The sequence below is a fragment of the Callospermophilus lateralis genome, unplaced genomic scaffold (assembly GCF_048772815.1).
Source record: "Callospermophilus lateralis isolate mCalLat2 unplaced genomic scaffold, mCalLat2.hap1 Scaffold_1857, whole genome shotgun sequence".
Taxonomy (NCBI): domain Eukaryota; kingdom Metazoa; phylum Chordata; class Mammalia; order Rodentia; family Sciuridae; genus Callospermophilus; species Callospermophilus lateralis.
This window is the reverse complement of record NW_027512883.1, coordinates 210612-217473: the sequence shown is the minus strand read 5'-3', so window position 1 is coordinate 217473 and position 6862 is coordinate 210612. Positions and strand designations below refer to the sequence as shown.

At 39.9% G+C, this 6862-nt stretch overlaps 1 long non-coding RNA gene across 1 annotated transcript; it reads left to right on the top strand.

Annotated features, from left to right (window-relative positions):
- Window positions 1-508: 508 nt before the first annotated feature.
- LOC143388231 (uncharacterized) lies at window positions 509-3220 on the top strand. The gene is made up of 3 exons (XR_013089955.1): window positions 509-569; window positions 1088-1137; window positions 3102-3220. It is a non-coding gene; the product is annotated as an uncharacterized LOC143388231 (long non-coding RNA).
- The last annotated feature ends 3642 nt before the right edge of the window (window positions 3221-6862 follow it).

Here is a 6862-nt window from a genome sequence, read left to right as displayed (position 1 = left end):
GCCTCATTTCTAGGTCACTAAAACTGATGTCGTCAGGGTACCAGGAGGCTTCTTAAAGAGACCAGGTCATAACCTCTTCTCTGTCCTTGTACTGCTGCTTCTTTCACTGTCCCCCACCCCCCGTTCTTCTGTTGCTCTTCTCTTCAGCTGAGCAGCAGCACCATCTCCTTTCAGACTCTCCCTGTACCTTTAAAGGAAAGAGCCCCAGGCCACTGCCTCAGAGCATTGGGAAAAACCTGCTCCCCTGTGGGGGCTGCACTTTCATCAACATGCCACTTCCATCCCCATTTCTCAGTGCCAAGTGGCAGTGGTTGTGCCACCTCCCCAGGGAGACATCCTGTAGGTTCTGTGAGGTGATACACACGCCGCAGCCTTCCAGAGCCTTCCTGAACCCGTGTGTGAGAAATGCTCAGTCAGCAAGAGCTGGTTTTATTGTCTTATGTGCTGCTGTTTTTTTTAACTGTCTTCCATCTTTCCTTTGTTTTGATTTTCAGCTCCAGGGTCGGAGCCACAATGTGATCTTCACCTTGGATTCCTTGTTAAAAGGAGACCTAAAGGGAGTCAAAGTAGTAAGTGTCCAGAATTCCAAACTTTTGATTTTCACTTTAACTGGAAGGATTGATAGTTTTTTTTCCTGTTAAGATCATAATAGTACTTGTACTTGAGAGGTACTCTGAACATTTTTAGCATTAAAATAATGTTCTTCAAAAAACGATCGTTGGAAATGATGTGCTGCTTGATACAGGGTAGAGAGAGAGAGAGGAACGAGAGTAGGCACTTTCAGGAGATCTGTGAGTGCCTCAGTCGGTGGGCCTGTGTTGGCTCCTCCAGTGTGTCCACGACTGACCAACCTCTTGGAATTTCTGGGTCCCACTCTGGGGCAGCATAATCAGGAACACCCACCTTGCCTCCCTGTCAGGCTTCTGTGTGTAATAAGTGGTATAATGTGCACCCAGCCTCTTGGGAAAAGTTTCAAATGGCCCATAAAAGAGGTCATTTTTGCTAAAATGTTATTTCAAAATTATTTGTTTTTTTTTAAGCAGAAATAAATAGAATTCAGGTTTTTTTTCTCTCTCTCTTTTCTAAGGATCTCAAGAAGCCATTTGACAAAGCCTGGAAAGATTATGAGACAAAGTTGTAAGTGTTTTTTGTTTTGTTTTGTTTTTGTTTTGGGTATTGGTGCTTTTTGTTTGTTTGTTTTCATAAGAAAGTAACTGGGAAAAGGCTAGAGCCCCTAATATCTTCTTAACAAAACACTTAGTATGCCCTTGGAAGACCTAAATTGGGGGTGCTGACCTAGTTTAAAAGTAGTTATGGCCAGGCCCAGTGGTGCACCCCTGTAATCCCAGCAACTCCAGAGGCTGAGGCAGGAGAATTGCAAGTTTGAAACCAGCCTCAACAACTTAGCAAGATCCTGCCTCAAAATAAAAAATTTACCAAAAGGCTAGAGATACAGCTCAGTGGTAAAGTACCCACGTTCAATCCCAAGCACCACCAAAAAGAAAAAAAGAAAGAAAAAGAAAAACACAATCTGGTAGCCATCAAGCTGGCATTCACTCCAGTTCTGTCTACCCCAGAGCCTAAGCAGCAGAACATGGGCATTGGGGTGAGACCAGAGGGAGGGATTAGGGAAGTGAGCACTTTGCATGCTGCCTGGCTGGTGTTTATACCATAGGTATTGCACCATGGCCCTTTGTTACTACTCTGGGAAATTTGTAATATCAGGCAGTAGAATAGGGTGGGAGATGTGTGTATTTTAAAGCTTTTAATAAATTTCTTGGCTGTAAAGTTGGGTAACTGTAAACATAAGAGAATAAAGACATTTCTGGAAGGCAGCAATAGCAGCGGAATGAAAAGAGAAGCAAAAGAAGAACAAGTTCAGGACTAAGCCTGTTTCCCAAGCTACTTTTGTAATTGATTATGTAACAAGTGCGTTGTTGGGCACTTGCCATCCTAGGGATGCTTCTGTGCATGAACAGCTAAAAATGCAGCTGGGAACCAAAAGGCTGTAACAATGGTTGACCAATGCTATGGGCCATTTCTTTCTGTATGAAAAGTGGGTCATGGACACTCACAAAAATTCAAATAGTGAGTTCAGTGGGTTTCAGTTATATGACCTTGAGGAAGGTTTTTGTTTTTATAATTTAAATAAATTATTTTCTTTCTTTCTATTTATTTTTTTAACTTATTTATTTTGCACTGGTGATTGAACATGGACACTTACTCCTGAGCTCCATCTCCAGTCCTTTTTGTTTTGAGAGAAGCTCTTGCTAAGTTGCTGAGGCTAGCCTTGAACTTGAAATCCTCTGCCTCCACCTTCCGAGTCACCAGGATTATAGGTGTGCACCACCACACCCAGCTAAATAAATTCTTTTCAAATAATTACTTTCCCAAATAGGTCGATTTCTTTCTTGTGGTGCAGGAAGGAAAAAAAACAAATTGTCTCTTTTGTGTAATAGGTCTCATTTGTTTACATCACAGAAAACAAAATGACTTTTACGTACACACAGAGAATCTATTATTACCTTCCAAATAACCAAAAAAGCCTGGACATTTTCTATTGTCTCCCCCTGCTATCCTCACTAGGGATTGAAACCAGGGTGCTTTACCGCTAAGCTACATCCCCAGTCCTTTTTGTCGTTATTTGTGTTCTGTTTTGTTTTTGAAACGGTGTCTCCCTAAGTTGCTGAGGCTGGCCTCAAACTTGCCTTCCTAGTGCCTCAGCCTCCTGAGTCACTGGAACTATAGGTGTATGCCACTATCCCCAGTTCACAGTCTTCTGTTTAGCACCCAGGAGGCAGTGAAACACAATGGTTAGATCACAGACTTCAGTATTTTTTTTTTAGGTTGTGATCTTGAGCTAGAATAGTAAAGTATGTTTTAATGATCCTCGCTTGTTAAATAATATGAAAATTACCTACTTCTTAAGGTACCGAGAGTTCCAATATATTCTCTGCCCCACTCCACACACAAAGCCACCCCTGTTATCATCAACCCCCATCAGACTGGTACATTTGATAGAATTAATAAACCAGAAGGATTCACTCTTGGTTTTGTGCATGAATGTGTTTGGAAAAAAATTATATCTGCTTTTATTATAGTACAAAAATTGAAAAGGAAAAAAGAGAGCATGCAAAACAGCACAGGATGATCCACACCGAGATAACAGGAGCTGAGATTGCCGAAGAAATGGAGAAGGAAAGGCGCCTGTTTCAGCTCCAAATGTGTGAGGTAGGAATGGACTTTTCCATCTCTGGCCTGGAGCTTGGTAACTAGCATCCTGCCAGTCAGCAGGCTGTTGGGGCATTAGAGGAGGGGACTCTTTCCTAAGGATTCTAATCTCCGTTTTTCTCCAAGCCTTTTGGGATCCATCATTGCCCTGTTGTCTCATATTTTGAGCCTTGGTCCTATGGGTCTCTTTAAGCCAAAACAGGATTCTTTGGTGAGAACCTTAATGTTGCTTGTGAGTGAGTGATTCGGGGGATAAATTTTGGTGAGAGGTAACACTGATGACATTAAAAATTTAGAGCATGCTTTTCTTAACCATGAATTCAGTTGGAATGAAGGAAAGACTGAAATGAAGGAGTCATTGAGGAAGTCTGAGTTTATGAAAAACATGCAGTCAAGAGCATGCTGCCTAAGCTTAGAGCAGTGATTCTCCAACTGAGTCCCCACCAGACACTAGCTCTGCTTGACCTCAGCCTGTTCTAACCTGTTCTAATGCTGGCTGCTTCCGGGTAATAGAGATGCTTTTGCAGTTTTTGGAAAATATTTAAAATGGAAAAATTTCTCATTTCAAGTTTTTCTCTCCTGAATTTTCTTTTGTGTTTTCTTCCTTGTAAACATTTGACTCCTTAAATTTGTTTGATCATGAAATCTTTTCTATGATAAAACAAAGTAAGCAAGAAACAATGTCAATAGAAAAATCTTGGCTAGTAATGAAAATCAGAACCAGTGCTGTTTAGTTAACTACATGAATTAATAACAGATTATTATTATTATTATTATTATTTTCATTTTTAAGTTACAAGAATTCTTTTTGATTCATGTCTTTGGATTATAAGTTTTGGTATTTTATGGCATGTTTCTTTTCTCTCTCTCTTTTTTTTAAGCAGATGTCAGGGGTAATATTAGGGATTGAACCCAGGGCCTCGAACATCCTGGGCAAGTACTCTAGCACTGAACAAGACTCCAGCTTTTTAAAATTTTTATTATTTATTTTGAGACAGGATCTCACTAAGTTTCCCAGTCTGGCCTTGAACTTGTGATCCTCCTGCCTCAACTTCCCAGGTAGCTAGGATTACAGGTGTGCGCCACTGCACCCAGTGTCACTTTTCTTGAAGGGACTCCTGTTTTCTGCACAGAGCTGTCTTTCAGGAGCACGTGAACTATAAGTCTGAAATGCATTGCACCGAGGGGGAATGCTTAGCTGTTCTAGAATGTTTTGCTGTGTTTTATTTCCACTTGTCTAGTAAACTAATTGTGAAAATTTATAAAATGCTAATGCTCTAATCTGTTTTACACTCTCTGTGACTGTGCCAAATCCTCATTCCCCAAATCAAGCTCACCTTGTCTGAAGCCACTGAGGCTCTTTGACTTGTGTAGCCCAGTGTGGTGGTTTGCCACCTGAACCCATGATTTAAGAACCCTGCCTGAAATTAGCAACATAAAATTCTCTTTTATCTCCACAGTATCTCATTAAAGTCAACAAAATCAAGACCAAAAAGGGTGTGGATCTGCTGCAAAATCTTATAAAGTATTATCACGCACAGTGCAAGTAACTAGATCATTGCAGTCATAGCCTTAGCCCGTAACCCAGGGAAGTCCCCTTTGCTTCATTGGTTTTCTTGGCTTTTTTTTTCCTTCATTTAGGGCTGTATATAACTATATAATGATATTCCACAGCTCAGTGGACAAGAAATGGTGTTGTGTTCTATCTTCAGAGTTTTATATAAATTAATAGCTCAAAATGGAACAACTGACTGGTCACTTGACACACTGTCTTCCATTGACATGCTGAACTTGCAGGCCAGCCTTTGCAGCCTGTTTCAGAGACACACGAGTCCTGTCCCAATGGGGGCCTTTCGATGACCCCTTTTCCTCCCGTACTTGTCATTTTACTGTCAGAGGGTCATTTACACCATGTATTCCCACCTGGATTTGTTTTGGGTGTTTTCTCATCATCTAAATAAGTGAAATCGACTGCTTTGGGCATGAAGATACTTTTCATTTGAACATAGATTTCTATGAAATGGTGTTATGTTCTGAGAGACATCCACTGTTGTATGCTGGCTCTACTTTTGTTTGTCTGCATTGTAGGGCTGCCTTTTTATTCTTCTCACGATTCTCTGGCAGCACATCTGTTTACTTTCTCTTTACTTGTTGGGTTAACTTGCATGAGTTTTCAGGAAGAGTGTTATGTGAAAATGTGCCAGTTACTATTAAAGTCTGGTATTAATTGGTAAAAATTATAGAGAAGATAGGGCAAGGACCTTTCCAAAGTGGTCCAGATGGCTCTGATATAAATTTATGAGTAGAATAATGTCAAGGTCATTTGGACTAGGTTACAATGCCTACTCTCCAAAACATTAAATACATAATTCCCTTTGATCTCTTATTCCTTTTAATAGTAGCATTATCTAGACAGATCTTTATATACAATTGAAACATTTAGGGAGGTCAGCATTAATCTTATGATAACAGCATAAGGCTCAAGTCATGTAGTAGATTAGATCAAGTTCTGACCCTGTGGCCGGGGACACGTGATCAGGTCCTTCACTATCAGGTTCTTCACCAAACCTCAGTGTCCTCATCTGTCAAGTTGGGGTAAGGTTTGTAGTACCACTCAGGGTTCTTTTGAGGATGTGTAATATATTTGTTGTTGGGATGTCTCTCTTTTGGAAAAGTTTTTTAATGATCACATTGTTATTTACATAAATTTAACTTGGTAACTTTTTTTCTTTTTTCAAAAAATTCTACCCTCGTATAAATGTGTATCAAAAATTAAAAGCATATATTTAAGTGGAAATAGCTTCCACATTTATAGGATAGTGTTTGACTTGACCGATGAAGGCTCTTACTAAAGACTAGGAACTTCCTTTTGACTTAGTAGTGGAGTAGGACAATTATGAAACTTGGAAGGATATTGTGGTGATCCCTGATTTTAGTTTTGGGTGGAATTTTTCATCTCTCATCAATTTCAATTTTATTAAGAAACATTGATTTGAAACTTTTGCCAAAATAAGTGAATCTCTAGATCTTCTGAATTGCAACCCTTTGGTAGCAAATCTGATTTAACCTGATTTTAGAAATCTTTTTGATCTCAGATTTTCTAAGCCTGAATGAGAGTTTGAGCTACACAAACATGAGTTTTCCAAATATAAGAGGCTTTGTAAAATACACACATTATAGCCTTATTAGCAAAGATGAGAAGAGCAACCCTAACTTGTATTAGCTAATGTGTCCTCCCTTTACTCTTTTATTCTTTGCTTCTCCCTGCTCAGAAATATTAATCAATCTCCTACCAAAGGCCAGCTACTTTGCTGGGTTCTGGGGAAGAAATTAAATAAGGGTTCTCTTCTTGGGACTTAATTGTCTGGTACAGGAATTAGGTCATGCACATTAGAAATAGCAGTGATTCTAAACAGTAACTGGTGACATAGACATAAAAGGAGACAAAAAGGAGACATTTTTGGCCAGGAAGGCTGAGAAGGTGGGTCACTGTACCCTGGAGGAGGTAGTGGTACTCACTATTGGACTAGGATGGCTGACTTTTTCTGGTGAGAAAGTCTTCCCCTAGGACAGAGAAGTATGAGCAGAAGAAGAACTCTGCACGTGAAGAACCTTGTGTGCAGTTCTAAGA